Raw genomic sequence first — 19,360 nt, forward strand, 5'->3', positions numbered from 1 at the left:
AAAAAAAATAAAATAAAAAAGAATAACTAAAGACGCAGATCTCACACGCGCCTCATTCTTTCACGAGTCATCACAACTCTTCATGTTCATCATAAGACTACTCTTATGTTATGAAGACACTCGACAAAAAGACATTTTGGCATAATTGTGTGTGTTATTGTTCGTTCAAGCTCGAAAGAGAACTGTATTCTGTCATGCTGTATTGTGCGCACGCACGATATTAGCGCGAGTCTTTCTGTCTGTCACAGTCAGGACATTCACAGGCAGCGCGTTCATTTTGGCATGTGTGTTGTTCGTTCTACCGCGAAAGAGAACTTGATACTGTGTGTGTGTGTGTGTGTGTGTGTGTGTGTGTGTGTGTCAGGAGGACATTCACAGGCAGCTCGTTCTTTTATGTCTTATCGCGCATGAATGGTTTAAAAGCATTTGCATTAATAAGTGCGTTAACGGCGCTAATTTGTTTATTTAATAAAAAATCGCAGCATTTTGCGTCATATAATCGCGTAGGCTTGACATCGCGATTGCGATACGATTAATCGTGCAGCACTAGTAAAAAGCAATTAAGCTTCCTCTCATTCGCACTGACAGGAGAGTCCCCTAAAAAGGCCAGGTTAGAGGATGCTGGCCCAGAAAAGGTGGCGAAAAGGGTAGGACCATTAGAGGAGGAGACAGAGGAAGAGACAGTGCAGGTGGAAGGCAACAAGTCCAAAAAGGCAACAAACACTTACAATAAACAACACCAGTCATAATCTCTCTCTCTCTCACACACACACACACACACACACACACACACACGCGCGCGCGCGGAAATTGAATAAATACTTTGTATTTGGTATTTGAGCAATTATTAATAACAACAACAAAAACACTAATAATAATATTATTAATGAAACACCCCCATTCCCGCAACCCGTCCAACCCGCATAAGCTACGCATATGCTCCGCAAACGGAGTATGAGTGAAACAGGCGTAAGAGTGGAAGGAAATGTGAGCACAATTGTTTTAGCAATATCCTGGCCTAAAGTTTGAACAACCTGACAGAGCTCCTCTGTGTGAGCTTTTGGAATCTGAGTGTCGGTAGAAGAGTGCCGTGACAAAGGGTTTCTTAGCGCAATTTATACACATTTTGTTTAGCTTTTTTCTGGTTGGCCACTCATAAGACAGGAATAAGGGTAGAAGGAAAAAAGAGACCAAGAGAAACAGGGACAGTCAGACTGCATTAAAGACCATCTTTATGATTTTTTTTGTTTGTTTGTTTGTTTGTTTGTTTGTTTGTTTTCATTTTCAAAGTAAAATGGTAGAAGCATGCGGTCTTCAGTAAAATGGAACCTATGAGTGGCCACGTCTCAGAGTCTATCTTTTGAGGCTTTCCTAATGAGCGAGACTTTTAAAGAGGGCTTTATGAGCCGCTAAATCCTGTTTTACACCTAAGACAGAGATTTCAAACGTGATTAAGGCCAGATCCTGCATACATGCAGCCCAGGATCACGCGAGGAAAATGAACCTTTTAAATGTGTCAGACAGGCCACAGCATGATATTGTGGTAATGTTTTTTAAACAGACTCCATGAGGTGGACAGAAAGCAAGGAACTTGGGAGGCAGTAGGAAAAAATGTCTCTGATCAACCAAGCTCAGTCAAGCCACTCTCAGGAGTAAATGAAGAAACACATTATGCTGGGTTCACTGTAGGTGAGCCAACTGTGGAAAATATTCTCACAAGCAAGACTTGAAATGCAAGTAAATTCCTCTGCGATCATATACATCAACTGAAAAAGACAATATAAACTCTGAACTAGGGAAGTAAATTTACATAAATTCCTATAATTGATCGTTGTTTCAATTAATCTATTAATTGTTAACCCGAATTAATCCGAAGCAGGGAGCAGTAAGTTATCATGTTACTTAACAGCCACTTGCTTAACCAACACAAAATAGGTGTCATTTTAAAGGAACACTCCACCGTTTTTTGAAATAGGGCTTATTCACCTTCTTTCCTACATTTAGATAGGTGGGCAAATGCATTTTTGTCTCAGTGCATGCATTGTTTTAGTTTGACAGGGTTGGCGCTAGCTTAGCTTAGCATAATGAATGGAATCCTTTGTTGCCAGCTAGCTTGTCCTGAGTAAAAGTGATATAAAAAATTTAAAAAACCCACCTAATTACTTCTTGTGGCCTGCGTATTCACAACAAGTACAAATAGCGATGCAGATTAACACTAGGCGATTTCCTATGCAGATTTTGACTTGGGACTATATTAGGGGGAAGCACAGGCTACTTGGGCGCACAGATATCACGCCCAAGTAGCAGTGCTTTGCCTGTGCTTCCCCCTAATATAGTCCTTAATATATAAGTCAATATCTGCCTAGGAAATCGCCTAGTGTTAATCTGCATCGCTATTTGTACTTGTTGTGAATACGCAGGCCACAAGAAGTAATTAGGTAGGGTTTTTTTTTTTTATATCACTTTTACTCAGGACATGCTAGCTGGCAACAAAGGATTCCATTCATTATGCTAAGCTAAGCTCACGCCGACCCTGTCAAACTAAAACAATGCATGCACTGAGACAAAAATGCATTTGCCCACCTATCTAAATGTGGGAAAGAAGGTGAATAAGCCCTATTTCAAAAAACGGTGGAGTGTTCCTTTAAAGCTTACAAGCTTGGCTTTACAGTGAATAAAGGGAATATGACCATCACTAAACAAGTGCTTTTAATTTTGATGACATATTAGAAGTGCGCTATTTTCATAGCATAAAAAAACTGTTTTACATGAAAATGTGATCCGTAGAAATCACAGTACATAACAGATAGACTTGTGCAATATATCGTTGAAAAAGTCTCAACTAGCAGAATACAACAAGCATATTTGTTTCGGTTAGAAACCAAACTATACCAAGTATTCGTATGCAAAAGCACCGCAGACGCATGTGTTTGCAGAATACACATTTTGCACCAAGTTTAGTTTTTTTTAAATATCTTTACTTAGACCAGGTGGTCTCGAACAAGCCAAAACACAATATAAGACGAAGTAGATCACAGAGTGAAATGACATGCTGCTTGGCTAAAGCTAGGACTTCCGGGATTTGATCGAGTCTCAACCATGAGACTCAATTCAATTCACATTTATTTGTATAGCGCTTTTCACAATACATATCGTTTCAAAGCAGCTTTACAGAAAATGCATGCGTCTACATTACAATTTAGAGTGATCTGTTATCAGAGGTAACTGTGTCTAAGTAATGTATTTCAGAAATCACGCAGTTAGCTAATAATGTATTAGGGCAATTCCATGCAAAGGTCATCTTTACCATGAAAAAATAAAGTTTTAACCAAAAGAACAAAACCCTTTTTAAGCCAAAAGTTGTCCATTTAGGTCTGTAATATACTGTATTAATGTGCTTTAACAAAAAATGTAAGAAAATTGCCTTATCCACCAGATATGAGGTGAGCAACAATGCTTAAATTACATTTTCAACCAGCCATATTTCATGCTTTCAAAAAAAGGTATCAAAGACCCCCCCTTTTTAAACTTTATTTTAACAGTAAGCAATTTGCAGAAAGATGGAGGCATGCCTGAGAAATAAATATACTAATTTGGTCATAACAGCACTGCCTGTTGAATTTATAAGGGCTATAATAAAGAGTTCTTGACGCTTCAGTGCACTGTCACGTCCATAACGTTTTAAAGGTTTAGTTTATTTAATATGACAATTATAAATGCAAATAACTTGAAACTTTATTTACAAAGCTAAATTATGTTTATGCTTATTAGGATCGACAATTCATCTCACTACTTTGCTCTGAACAACCATAATAATGCGTTACGGACGTGACCGTTACGGACGCTTCATATTAAATCATGCATATGACTATTGTGATCTGTTTCAAGACAGAAATGATTTTGGCCACTTCATTAAAGTTTTGTTTTGTAGAAAGACTTTCTTTGAAAAGTGAATTTCGTTTTGTATAAATTGTATCTTAATTTTAAATCAAAGTTTCATCAACCAATTGCCTGGATTTAATAAACAAATATAGCAGACATGGAGGTGCAGGCGCGATCACTTGCAACACGTGAACTTGAGCGAATCTCATAACTGAACAGAAACTCAACGTATGCCTCTCAGAAATATAGCCTATCTATAGAAAGATTGAAAGATCAAAACGAAAAGAAATAGGCAACTCTCTGATTGTGTAATCCGTATGAAATGTGCTTTTTCCACCACCACGTCCCTTTAGAGGCTCGGTACGATCACGCTGACAAAATAATAATAATAATAGGCTAATAATATTGCGTGTAAATTATTTTGTCAAATCATTTTTATACGAAATAAAATGTGATGATTTTGACTCGCGACTGTGCATTAAAATCCATAAACTGGCCGAAAACCGTGCGATCATTTAGACACAAAAAACGTAGGCTACATGATTGCTAGTGACTCACATCTACGGACAATAATGTCCATCGGTTCACCTGACTGTGGAGGAAACCTGTGATTTGAACTCCTATATGACAAACATTAATTGTTAATGTATTTTAATCTTGACTGTCTTCCGTAATAGTCTCTGCTTTTGTTCCGTCTGTGTGTTTATAGTAGCCTATTCACGTCCTAGTCGAGAGGCGTCCTGCAATTGCGCGAGGAACCTGATTGGTTTAGGCGCCCTCTAATTCGCTCGCGCTTCCTGTCATTCAAGCTCAGGTTTTGACAGCTCGAAGATAGCGTTATCTTAAAGGACAAGTTCGGTATTTTACACTTAAAGCCCTGTTTTCAGATCGTTTCTGATGAAATACAATGGTTAAGATTGAACTTTGGACAAATGCTGCTGTCCCAAGAATTTTAGGTTTTTGTGTTAGCATATCAGTGAACACCCCTGACCACTCGGTGAGTTTCACGTCTTTGTAAACGAAGATTTTTCCAGTGCACCTATGCAACCGTTGTATAGGTGGGGGGTGCTACCACAAAAAACTAAAATTCTCGGGACAGCAGCATTTGTCCAAATTTCAATCTTAACCATTGTATTTCATCAGAAACTATCTGAAAACAGGGCTTTAAGTGTAAAATACCGAACTTGTCCTTTAAAGCTAAATGCCTACCACAACGACAGATGGATAAAATGGTAAGATGATACTAAAAACCGCACAAAATCAGGGAAAATAAATTGGATAAAAATCTAGTTATATTAATGTGTCATATCAAATAGCCTTGTCACCTCAGAGTCATCACCTCAGATAAGATACCATGACAATATAACAACCTACTTTATAGCAGGCTATATATGTATACATATATGTGTGCGTGTGTGTGTGTGTACACACATACATATTCACACATACATATTCACACATACATATACACACACACATATGTTAAATAATTTTATAAAAATTATAAATGCCAATGGACCTAATACTAGGCTGCTACACTATAGGCAAAAGCTATGTCCAATGCTAAACGTCAGAAAGCTTTCAGGGAAAGGCACAAAAATGATGAAAACTACAAACAAAAGTGTCATGATGCCTGATGGTTTGATTGTTGATTTTCCAAACAGATTCTATGTATTTCAGATGCGTCACATCCATAACAGGGTTTTTGTCACATCCATAACGTTGGTTTTTCCTCATAATACACTTCATAAAAATATATTTTAAACATTGATATTTTTATGTTCAGCTAAGACCCCTTCATCATGTGGATAGCAATATTTATACATTGGACTTAAAAGTTCACAGACTTTAAAGGAAATCAAACAGTATACCAAAAACTTTCCTTTTTTGGGGGTGCTTAAATATATTTTAGAAAAACATATTTTGCCTGTCAGTTCCCCAGATTGGGTGCTCTGAGAATATGCATTTCCAATTAAAATATTGTAAGAAGTTTTTGTTTTTTTTTGAGACATTTCACCTGTCATTATGAGTTCAAATGTCACATCCATGACGCTGGAATTGCCCATTAATTAAGGCAGAAACAATGAGCTCATTGAAGTAATGAATACATGTTGTTAACTAAATGATTAGAATATATCGAACATTTTGCACACAAAATCACTTGGTTAATAATGTTTTGAAATAAAAAGCTAGTCTACCTAATCCATTGCATGACATGAAGACATTAATACACTTGGAATACGTAACTACGGCGTGCTCGCTTAATTTTTGCTTGTGTGTCTGCAGCACGTGTTTACTACACACTCTAAAGATGACCTTGCTTAATCGACCGCCGATAAGTTTAGACTAAACTATTATCAACAATTAATCGACCGTCGATTAATCATTAGCATCCCTACTCTGAAATAGGGCTGAGCAATTAATCGCAAAACAATCGTAAAATAAATATTTTATTTATTAATTTATTTATATTTTCATTCAGAATACTGCAACGTTCTTGTGCACATGTTTAAGATGTTAACCAATCAGAGCTCACTCAGCGCACCGCGCAAATTACGACGAAGCTGAGCGGGGGAGAACAAAATAGGCGAACGGGAGGAAAGAACATAAAATATGGATGCAGGTCAGAATAAAAATTATTTGGTGCCAAAAAGACAAATTCAACATCAGTCGTTTGGGAGTAGCCTACACAGAGAGGTTGTGTCACAGAGCAAGGTAATTTGCAACCTGTGAAATGATTATTGCAACGAGAAAAAACTGTGATCAATGAATGTCGACAAAGTCAATCGAAACTAACAAAAGCACACCTCAAAGCCAGCCTGAACCGACTGAACAAGTATACATCATTCAAGCATTTGCAAGTGTCACGTCTTATGAGAAAGGATCAAAACGGAACAAAGAAATTACCGACGCAATTACCTATCATATATGCAGAGACATGGAGCCTGCGTACATCGCCAGTAAAGACGGCTTCCAAAGACTAATACAAACACTCGACTCGACAAAAGATACCAGCTGCCATCTCGCACTCATTTCATACGAGTTGCTATTCCCAAAATGTATCAGAAATGTAAGGTGGGCGTTGAATACGAGCTTAAGCAGGTGAAATACTACGCAACAATGTGGTCCAGCAGAACGATGGAGCCGTATATGAGTTTAACGGTCCATTAAATAGCAATCTATTTTTTGGTTTTGAATTATGTTCGTTTTTATTTATTGTTATGACTGGAGTTCAAGTTAGTTAATCTTAATTTATTTTATGTTGTCTGTTTTTAAGACACAATTTATTACAATTTTGTTTATCAAGCAGTTAATATACTGTACAGTGTGTTATTTCAATGTGAAATGTGTGCACTGAAAAACTATTTTTAAGTTGATTTATTGTTATGACTGGAATTTAGGTTAGTTAACCCTAATCTATTTTGAAGTTTATTTATTGTCATGACTGGAATTTAGGTTAGTTAACCTTAATTTATTTATTTTTTATTTTATTTTTTTATTTTTTATTTTGTCTGTTTTAAAGAGTTTATTAAAGTTTTGTTTATCAAGCTGTTAATACTATGTTATTTTATTGTGAAATGTTTTTTTTAAGCACTTCTTGTGCACTGAATACATTTAGAATGTAGCATGTTTGAAAAAGCAAAAACAATTAGCAGTCATCTCCACCTGTAACCACATCCAACCAATGACTGTAAATAGATGCAAGGAGCAGTCACATGATAAAGCAACAGAACGTAGTGTAACAGTGTTAATAATGCAGAGGAGTGTGTGAGGCCTACAGCCAATACAGACACTCTCTGATACTGCCACCTGTTCTGTGATGGGAAGAGAAACAGAGACAGAAAGTGAGTCTGTGGGCTGCAGCTAACTGAATCGTTCTTTTCTAAATTTGACCACTGATAGAGATGTACAAAAAAAAAACTATCTGGGCCAACAGAAATGTAGGAACAGTTAATGCAATAAACAATTGAGATTATGGCAACTTCAATTAAAGCTGCAGTCGGCAAGATTCTTTTGATCATATTCACTGAAACCTACACTATGCTCCGACAGAACAACATAAATCAGCCGGTTTTAGAAAAAAACCTAGAGCCTGTTATTTGTTTAGCAAAAATCCACTGCAGGGCTGTGTGAGATCTGACTGTCAATCACAGTCCGTGCACACGCCACAGATCCCCCCTCCCCCCACATGCACACGCCTGAAGTTCGCAGGTGTGTTGTATTGTACGAAGCGTGATGGCGGAAAGAAAATCAAGCTTACAATTCCTCAGTTATTATTGCTATCTATGGGTAGATTAGCCAGGGCAGCCTACCACCGAGTACTCCATGGTGTTGATCGATGCTGAAGAGACGGGCACGTTCACAGAAAATCTGGTGCACACGTGTATCGCGATGTGTATCGAATCGTGAGGCCCTTGCCGATACCCAGCCCTATAACCAAGGGTCCGAAAAACCCTCCAAACAAAGTGATTTTACTGAACATTAGAACTAAGCGCAAGCAGATGACAGGATATGCCAACATGGCTGAAGGTGTCAGACCAACTGCAACAATGAGCAATTAAAGACATTTAAAGAGGATTTTAGGCGAAATGGCTGAAAAATCATATAAAAAGTAATTCAGAATATGATTTAATGGATTATCACTTTCGACCAATAGGTGGAGCAGTTACAAAACTGATGTGATGTGGTCAGAGTGAAGTGACAATGACACATACAAAGTTTGGTGTCAATATGTCAAGGAATTGCAGAGATAAAGCCTGAATAGTGCTTTTGGCATCATGCCTCAACTGTGCTAGCCTGACTACGTCAGACTTCCTACTTCCGCTAATTTCATTTCGCTCCTGTAGTCAGTCTGAGATAGCAGCCTATCTTTCAGTTTTCCACCGGCCTGAAAACAGCCGGGCCAATCAACGAACAGAGGGCGGGCTGAGAGGCGTGACGTAGACGCTGATTGTACCGTGGAAGCGTAGATTTACTTCACATAATCTCCAAAAGTCATTCACAGCCATGTTCACTCCGGTATTTCGCTCGATGGTTTAGTTTTTGCATCATACATGCGTTTACAGTGAAAGTTAGATGCGGCTGAGCATGCGCATAACACACACCATAACCAAACGTTATGTGATTGGCTTACGGGTAACCAATGATTTTAAACTTCAGACAAGCGCCCCCCCGCGAGAGAGAAAACACTTCTCTATTATGCCCTTCCAGACTCTGTATACGAAGCAAAGTGAAGTAGCAGAGTCTGGTATTACCAGGCTACAACTGTGCTGCTGCGGTATACAAAAACGATTTCGTCTATCGACACGAAATCCATCACTTTTTGTCGGTGCAGTGTGGAGATGATACGATTCGATTTTGGTGAAAATCGGACAAACGGTCTAGGAGGAGTTCGAAAAAGTAGGTTTTGACTGAAAATCAAGATGGCGGACAGGAAGTTCGGCCAAATATGGCAAACTTGGTATCTATGTTCTCAGCGTGACCCAGGGAATCTATTAAGACCAGTGGCATTTCAATAGGCAGATTTATTCAAAGGTTATTAGCCTTTTTGGAAATGTTGTTATAACTTTTGACCACAAGGTGGCGCTGTTTCGAAACTTCTCACGCTCCTTCAGGGCATCGTGCTGATGACCCATACCATGTTTCGTAACAATCCATTCATGCGTTCTTAAAATACAGCATTTTAGCACAAAATTCAAAATGGCCGACAGCCAAAATGGCCGATATGGTAAAATTGGATATCAGTCGACTCAGCATGTTGGCCTGAATCTAACGAGACCAATTTTATGATTTTTGGGCAAACTATTCAGAAGTTATAAGCAAAAATAGCCATTTTTCATATCTCCGGACCAGTAGGTGGCGCTGCGCCGAAACGCAGCATGTAGCCTCAGGTCATGGTTGGGATGACATGTACCAAGTTTGGTCTGAATCCAATAAAGCGTTGCGGAGATACAGCCTTACGTCTGTTTTCAGAAGCGCTACGTAACATTTGTTGGTGGGTTTTTTCGAAAATTGCTAAGCGAATCAACTTGAATTCCATAACTTTTTGTCGGCATAGTCTGTAGATGATCTGGTTCAATTTTCGTGAAAATCGGAGCAACGGCCTAGGAGGAGTTCGAAAAAGTAGGTTTTTCGGAAAATTCTAAATGGCGGAAAACTTTCCATGACGGAAAATGACGTCAAAAATGTTGTTTCTAGCCCTTGTGGTTCAAAAGTTATTAGCATAAACATGAGTGCAAATTTGGACAGCTGGTGGCGCTAGAGGGAATGAGTTGGAGATTCCAAATTTGCTATGGTGACTGTTCAGTCTGTCCTCTATCAGTGTGCCAAATTGCACAAGCGGTTCTATGGGCTGCCATAGACTCCCAGAGCGGAAGAAAAAGAAGAATTATTTTTGGTACGCCAACAGATACAATAGGTGCCTACCACATTCTGTGCTTGGCCCCTAATAAACAACAAGTAATAACATCCTGGTTGATAAGTGATGGTAGGGTAGGATTAGGATTTGGTTGAGGGTTAGTTGCATGTATTACTGTTATGCATAATTTACTGTTAATACTATGGTAAGTACATGTAACATATGTAACAAGGACACTGTAAAATAAAGTGTTACCATAAATCCTTATCTTGAGCAAAATAAGCAAGCTGACATTCAGTTCAACTGTGTCTTTTATTTAGAATACATACATGTGAAATTTACGTCTTTTAGTTTGTCAAGCGATTTAAAGCACTGTTTTTGAAGACTGCGCATGTGCGAACGTGCTCTACAACGTAAGAACGAGCCTATGATTGAATCTGGAAATAAAGCAAAATAACTGAGAAAAATTCGGAAAAAATTAAATAGTCCTCAGATGCCATGTCTGTAATTTATATCAAAACATCTAGCGTTGATTCGATCTTAAACAGTTTCATTAAAAGTAGTTATTACTCCACCATGTGCGTGACGTCATAAACCAACATGGTTGAACGACCACTTTGAGACAATACGGTTTCAGGAAACAGTCGTGACTAGCAAGGTGATTTCTTCAATGATGCACCGTACTATGGTAGTGAACCAGCGAGTTACGTTGTTGTACGGGAAACGCACCCCACGGCGATCAAACCAATCCAAGCGCACTCCAGCTGTAAAACAGTGTCCGATTGGTCTCTACTCATCATCCCTAACCTCTATTCCCACCCACCACACCCGAGATTCAGTTTCCTTTGGTTTCAACTTTCAAATGATGTTGGAAAACACTGCATCATGATTGCAACGCAATCGGACCCCGGAAGTCCTATAACTTCAACCAAGCAGAAAGTCATGTCACTCCGTGATCTACGCATTGTCTTATGTTGTGTTTGGGCTCATGTGTTTGAGACCACCTGCTCTAAATAAAGATAAGCGTCTACTATCTGTCTACCATCTACTATGGTTTACTAATGTTTTGAGAAGTTACAAACCAAAACGTGCCGCAAAAGCATCATGAGTGATTACCCTACACGTGCGTCAGCTGCGCTTTTTCATACATTCTGCTAGTTGAGACCTTTTCAATGATATATGACACAAGTCTATCTGCACGATGATTTTACAGATCACATTTTCATGTAATGCAGTTATTTTTTCACGCTATGAAAACAAAGCACTTCTAATATGTCAACAAAATTAAAAGCACTAGTTAAGTGATGGTCATATTTCCTATATTCACTGTAAAGCCAAGCTTCTAAGCTTTAAAACGACGCCTATTTTGTGTTGGTTAACGCAATAATATACAGTAAAGCCTCCGCTTTGGATTTAAAAGGTTATGTATAACGGTTAATAGATTAATTGATTGCCAATTTAAACAACAGTCGATTAACAACCCTAGCGATTACCAAATTGCTAAGGCTGTGATTTAATTTAATACATATAAGCGCTGTGTGTTTCAAAGTGAAGCACGGCACCATGTTCACATGGTTCCAATACTCATTTTCAGCAGAATAGATACACGATACCAGCTGCGCTTTCATTGTCTCTCATCTTTTCGATAGCGAGTTGACACACAAACGTGCCTCCCCTCACTCACTCTTTTCATTTGCTCCGGATGAATATTGTTGCTGTTACAGGGCTTACATTTTGGTGTGGGATTGCGCGTATTGTCCATAATTTTACTCATTCCCTCCCTTGCATGAGCATAAAGCTGCCACTTTAATTCAAATTGAGTTGTTCTTCCCAGCTTATAGCGCTTAAACAGTCAAATACACACAAAGCAATGTCAAAATGCCGGTCTTGACGAGTATTCACGTAAACACAGTCAGCTATGTTAAATAAAATATGAAATAAAATATGAAAGAAATTTGCACTGTTGATCACACTAGTCTACTTTAATGTTTCACCAGGAAGTTTGTTTTGAAAATCTTTTATTTTCTACAAAAAAATAAACACACTTGTGGTGTTCCACTGGGCCATTGAGGGCCATTGTTTCAATGGGCCATTGAACTCTGTCTGTGTGTGTGTGGGTGTGTTTGTGTGTGTGTATGAATGTCAGATGGATGAATGGATATTAGATGCAGTTCAGGGTAGGATCAAGTTTTTCTCTGTGAAAAAGAATGTGTGTAATACTCAAAATAGTTTGTGTGTTTTAACGTGTGTGTGTTTGGGTACTAGTGTGTGTATGCTAGGGCCCTATGATTTCCGTGATGCGGAAAACGCGGACGGAATCACGGAATTTACACATGAAAACGGAATTCTCTTATACGTGCGGAATCGCACAGAATTTGCATATATTTTGTTGACATATTAAATAAACGTTTTATTTTTACTTCCTTCTCATTTTTTCAGTTTAAAACAACAAACGTAGAAAGGTCTCTACCTAAACCGTGGCCAAATGGCATTGTTAAACATGTTGCCTAGTAACCATACGTCCTTACATTCCCGCGTAAGGAAAAAAATGTCGAGGCGAGCTCGTCAAGGGGCCGTTCACATGTCGTGTCTTTTGCGCACGCGGCAAGCGCGCTCATAATTGAAGCGACATGCTCGTTTTTTCCAGGCGCTGCGAGATGAAAACACCTAAACTTTTCAGAATGCCGCAAGCGCACCGCAGTTCATGTGACAAGAACCAACATATCAACTTCACCCTTTCCGTAACAACATTGAAAGCTTAGTCAACATAAAGAATGGGGGTGCACCACAAACACTACGGGTGTTTTTCTCTTCTCCGTAAATAAATCCTGTAGCAGAGGAATACCGAATTAAATTCTCTTTTGCCTCTTCTAGCTTTGGAATGGTTTAAAATCTATTGAATGTGTAAACCAGCAAGACAAAACACGTGGAAATTAAAAACTTTCAGACTATGGTAAAACTTGAAATTACATGCGTGCTGAACCGTGGGGGCTGGTCCGTATGGATCACGGAACAACAATGATCCGTTTAACCACTATATTGTAAAGGGAGCTATTGTATACCAGCATGCAGTTGTTGGCCTCACTGTTCATTGGCTAATAGACATTAAATGCAGATGGGTGATATTTACTCTGGGATTGGTTAGTCTACCCTTGATTTATTTTTCTTTGACGCTGTAGTTTTGCAGCATCTGAATGAAAAGGAGACACAGCAGGATTCCTTTGGTGAAGGAATTCAAACAGCGATTTAAAAAAATGGATGAGTAAATAAAACCATGTTGCTATTGGCAGGCATGTTAGTGTCATTACTCATGTGTTCAGAGTTTGTGCATTGAGTATTTTAGTTAGACTTGGTTATGGATAAATATAACATTAGTTGCACAGTGTGTTTTCAATAGTGAGCCAAAACAATACAGCACTTCAAAAAAGCTCCGGTCCTTTTCCTGCCAGTCCAGCCTTTCACAAATTCACAATTAAAGGGGTCATATAATCAGGGGTGCACATAACTTTTTTAGTGAGTTACTCAGGTGAGTACCAGGAGATGGTGTTTGGTACTCACCCCATATGTAGCGTGGTCTTAATAAGTGCAGTCTTCCTCACTGTCGCCACCACTGTTCTCTTCAGAGTCACCCCCACTGTCCTCTGCTTCAGCTTCCTGCATGGTAGATGAAGATGCTGCAGATGCACCTCCCTGTCCTTGGTTGAGCCTCCGATTTGTCTCCATCCACAGGTCAACAGCATGCTTTGGGTCAAATGTCTCTGTGGTCTGCTTTGACAGGTGTATCTGCATCAGGGCTGAGAGACGAGCATGTGACAGACGAGATCTGTACTTGGTTTTTATTATGTTGAGATGTGAGAATCCCCTCTCACAAGCTGCACTGCTTAAAGGCAGTGTAAGAGACAGCTTAACCACCTTGTTGATGTTGGAGTAAGCATCTGGGTTACTTGTATTTACTATTTGGACCAAGTCATACACAGAAGAGGCTCCCAGGCGTTTTCCTGCCTGCTTTAAGCGCAGTCACAGTGGTGTCTTTGTCAAGTTGCAATGTGGCCTCATATTTCTTGAGAATGCTGCAAACTGTTGCATTTCCAAAACTGTGGAGGTCTTGCATTTCCTGAGGCCATGTTGAAGGATCAAATACTAAGAAGTGATCACATGATTTGAGTGAGTCATATCTGATTTCAAACTCTTCAATTAACCCCCTGAGTAAGTTTGTCTTGTCTCTGTCAGCATCAGCATTAGAAACAGTGTGTGCCCTGTGGCCTTCACCATCAAGCAGAAGTGTGAATTGTCCAATGGGCAACATGAGTTCATCCTTACATTCTCCAATGGTCAGCTTTTCCTTCTGAAACCTAATGGATGTGGTCTTCAAAATGTTGCCAATGTCAAGCATATTTGACAGAAAGCACTGAAAACGTTCTGTGCAGATATGCTGCAAGTCACTGTTATCACTCGTAGCCAGTTGCATTTTAATGGCTGGCAATAGTCTTGATATTTTTAACAGTGTTTCATGCCTCCATGCAGACCATCTGATATTATGAAACTTACCCAGTTTCACAAAGGAGATCCCATTTTCTTCACACAGCTTCTTCAGTTCAGCAGTTTTTTTTGCTCCACCTTTTTGTAAATAAAACTGCAGCAGCTTGATCACAGAGCGATTAAATGTCTCACAGTAAGTAACGTTGCGATCAGCTGATTTTGCGCAATTCTCCAGTGTGTGTGCGGTGAAGTAGCCGGAGTTTTGGCACAACGCCGTTGTACATACCGACGTTTACAGCAGCCCCGTCTGTGCACACAGCGACCAACTTTGTTGTCCAGTCATCCAAGCCTGTGTCCTGGAAAAGTCTAACAAGTCCGTCTGTTATGGCCTGCGCATCAGTCAGCACCCAATTCAATCAGTCCAATAAAGTCTGAGGTAAACTCCCCGTTGCTGGACACAGAAACAATGTAAACGATTTCCTGCTCAGTTTTTGTGATGTCCTCAGATCCATCAAAAAGCAACCCCCAAAATTCAGCAGACTGCAACTTAGCTCGTAACTCCCCGCTGATGGCGCGGGCGATGCTTTGCATGATCCGTGTGCCCCCTTCACGTGAATGATATGCACCTCCGACATTTACTCCTAGCCGCTTCAGTAAAGGAATATCCTCAGAATAGGAAGACATGGGACGTGCGTGTTTAGCTTTATGGAAGGCGAGGAGAAAAATATTAAACAGAGCTTGCCGCTGTTCTTCATTCAGCTTGTCTCGCCATCTGGCAAGTGGGCGACTGGACATTTCTTCTTGGCTAGCTTGTTTATTAGCAATAGCTTGCGCCACATTCTTGTGCTCCTTGCTCTTTTCATGTTTGTCAAATAAAGGATGGTTGAAATTCTTTGAGCCTTTATAAAACGCACCTGTTTTGTCTGCTAGTTGTGGATTTGAGCGGCAAATCTTCCACCACATTTCCGTTTGCTCATCGTTAGCTTCAAGCCACTGCACATCTTTGAGCAACTTTTCCGAAAAAAGTCTTTTTTTCGGCTCTGACTCCAGTTGACGTTTCTTTGTAGGTGGTGAAACGCCAAAGAAGCTGCTTAATGTCTGTTGCTTTTTGGACATCTCTGACAGTATAACTTAGTTGACAAGCAACATGTCATGTGTAAGGTTAGATGAAAAGATCGGTTAAGTACGCAAAAGGCGCGGAGTAACACAAGTCGCATTACGCATTCCTGATTTTTGTCGCGCATGCGTACCTGCGTACCAGTTATGTGCACCCGTGCATATAATGCCATTTTTGTACAAGCTAATATGATTCTTTAGGGTATAAATTAAAAGTTTGTAATATACTTTAATTAAAAATTCTCATTAGTATTGTAAGAAAACACTCATTTTACCTAGTCAAAAACAGCTCTGTTTTCAGCACGCCGTTTAAGTGCATGTGTCTTTAAATGATAATGAGCTTTGCTCACCCCGCCCCTCTGTTCTGTGTGTACACCGTTTCTAACACAATAACACAATAACCATAACGCGGTGTTCATTATAAATGTGGGATTATTAATTATATTGAGAATGACGTACGAAAACATGCTGTAATGTACCCTGAGTGTAAACAGTTTTTTCAGGAGCAGCTTCTTAGCAAAACCAGTATGGAAGTAGAATAATGTCAAATGTTTTTGAAATAAAAAGCCTGTTGAATTGCACTACTTGAAAAAAAATATGCATTGCATTAACCATGCTTGCATTTTTAATGCATTGTATTTTTAGTGCTTACATTTTTATGGGCTGAAATTCAACATGGTTGAATATTTAAGCTGTGAATATTTCAATTAAAAACATTTCAAACACCTTTTCATTATTAAAAATTCAATAAACCATATTCACCTTTCATATTTCACTTCCAAAATATTCAAACTGTTTAAAAATACAACCAATAATATTCAACAGGCAATTTTCGGTCCATTTTATTTCGCTTTGCAAATTCGCTTCCACAAATTCAGTGGTTCAAATTCGACAGTAAATTCAACATTGACGTCCAGGAACTGCAGGAAAAGCAGTAGATTGCCGAGCATACTCTCCATCTGCTGTTAGTCGACCTCACCATCAGATGGTGCAAAAGCGCTTGTTGTTGACGAAGACATTCATTCATAAAATGAAAATGATTATCTGTGTCAGTATATGCGGAAAAGATGATAAACACACAAAAGCTGTTTCATTCAATAACTTCATTGTTACTTTCCCTGTGTATTCTACATGTCATCAGCTTTCTCTATCATGAACAGGATTATAATCGGTTTCCCTCAATACCTCTCAAGGATTTCCCTTCCGTTGATAGTGATATGAAAGACCAATCTTGCACCGGCTTATTAGGGAAGTAGGCTACAGGCAAGAAGATGGACTCAGAACATGAACTTAACGCGCAAAGTTTCATGCTGAGCGTTTCGTGATATACTGGCATAAAATCAACACATGACACACACACACACACACACACACACATATATATATAGTATGCATACGTGTATTGCATTAGCTTAAACTGTCACAGCACTTGCATATTGTCCTCCTATTGTTAGTTTAACTGTAAATCGCTTTGGATAAAAGCGTCTGCTAAATGACTAAATGTAAAAATTGGCTTGATATTGGACATTAGCACATTTAGTCGTATACAAAGTCGTATACACTTTAGAGACGGTCCCTAAATGTGCGAATGTCCAACATCAAGCCATCTGTATGCCAATCTATCACTGGGAAACGCTCAGCATTAAGCTTTGCGCGTTATTCTGTGTCCATCTGCTTGCCTTCGAGTTTGATATTTTACATCACTGTAGTCCATTAAGCTACGTTAAGCGTTGTATATGTCCAGCAGGGGAATCCTTAAGTATTGAGGGAAACCCTAATAGCCTGCATGCAGCAGCACATCGCCACAATATAAAGTTAAGGCAACTAAACAACCAAGAGAAATATATGTCAACCTCAAAAATGTAACATTGGATCTGTATATCCGCATCGGGGAATAACATTATAATCTCGTTCACGGTAGAGAAAGATGCATGTAGGCTACCATGAATCAATCAAATCAGCAGCAATTCTGAGTGTGTGAGTGTGTGAGTGTGAGTGTGTGTGTGTGTGTGTGTGTGTGTGTGGGGGGGGGGGGGGGGTCAATGGACGGCTTGTTACATGAACCTGTGATCATGCTTTGACTACTGAACAGTCCTGTATGTGACAGATGAGAGCGTCTAATTACCTTCAAGTTTTGTCGGATCAGTTATTCTGAAAGAACTACGAAACATTCAAACGCAAACACTACATATGTCAGGATTATTGCCAATCACAATTTGGTAACAATAGAGACGAAAACTTGTGGCTCAGTATTTAAATATGTGTGTGTGTAGGGGTGGGCGACATGAACAAAATCTTATATCATGATATGAGTCATTTTATTTCACGATAACAATATACATTACGTACGATATAGTTATTTTTGCTCTAAATAAGATTTTTGTGATATCAAAATTTGGATATTATTGAAATTTTATAATTCTTGTATCCATTTTCAATATTACAAAAATCTATTACTAGCTGAAGTAAAAATAAAAAATAAAAACTCTCAAGAAGTAAACAGTGATAAAATAAGAACAACTAAGCTAATTACAAGCATAAAACAAACTAAACTAGAACAATGAAACAAATTAAATAGACTTAACTGTAAAAACTCAACATGATCTCATGAAATGTGTATGTATTTATCGTGCAATTTATACACAAAAAAAAATAGTTTTTATGTGCATATGATACGTACTGTAGGAAAAGTAACCGTGAAGACACTGAATTTAACATAAAACAGCCGTCATAATAATCACAAATACACTTACATTGCTGTAAATGAGTTTTATGAATGAATGACTTGTTCTAACTGTTGCTGGTCTTCAACACGCGCTTTTGCACCATCTGATGGTGAGGTAGACTAACAGCAGATGGAGAGTATGCTCGGCAATCTACTGCTTTTCCTGCAATTCCTGGACGTCAATGTTGAATTTACTGTCGAATTTGAACCACTGAATTTGTGGAAGCGAATTTGCAAAGCGAAATAAAATGGACCGAAAATTGCCTGTTGAATATTATTGGTTGTATTTTTAAAGAGTTTGAATATTTTGGAAGTGAAATATGAAAGGTGAATATGGATTATTGAATTTTTAATAATGAAAAGGTGTTTGAAATGTTTTTAATTGAAATATTCACAGCTTAAATATTCAACCATGTTGAATTTCAGCCCATACAAATGTAAGCACTAAAAATACAATGCATTAAAATGCAAGCCTGGTTAATGCAATGCCTATTTTTTTTCAAGTAGTGCAATTCAACATGCTTTTTATTTCAAAAACATTTGACATTATTTTACTTCCATAAACCAGCTTTATACTGACCCTCGTTTGTAAAGCTGTCTGGTGTGAAATGATTCGCGCAAACATGAAAGCATTGAGTTGATGTTGATCGTGGGGAATCCCCGCGAGGGAATCCCAGCGTCTATGCTTTGGGAATATTCCATCAAAACATCAAAATGACTGCTGTGTTCCTTATTACACCCAAGAACAGAACGCCACAATCGCTTAGAAGCCATTCTTCTCCAGCATATCAATGCACTAT

The 19,360-nt window shown here is 38.7% G+C and overlaps 1 protein-coding gene across 6 annotated transcripts in view; it reads right to left on the bottom strand.

The window, feature by feature from the left end:
- The window catches only part of specc1 (sperm antigen with calponin homology and coiled-coil domains 1), a 188,496-nt gene that overhangs the window by 151,338 nt on the left and 17,798 nt on the right, over positions 1-19,360 (bottom strand). The gene's annotated exons all lie outside the window — the stretch shown is intronic.

Source organism: Leuciscus leuciscus (genome assembly GCF_965113295.1).
Source record: "Leuciscus leuciscus genome assembly, chromosome: 5".
Taxonomy (NCBI): domain Eukaryota; kingdom Metazoa; phylum Chordata; class Actinopteri; order Cypriniformes; family Leuciscidae; genus Leuciscus; species Leuciscus leuciscus.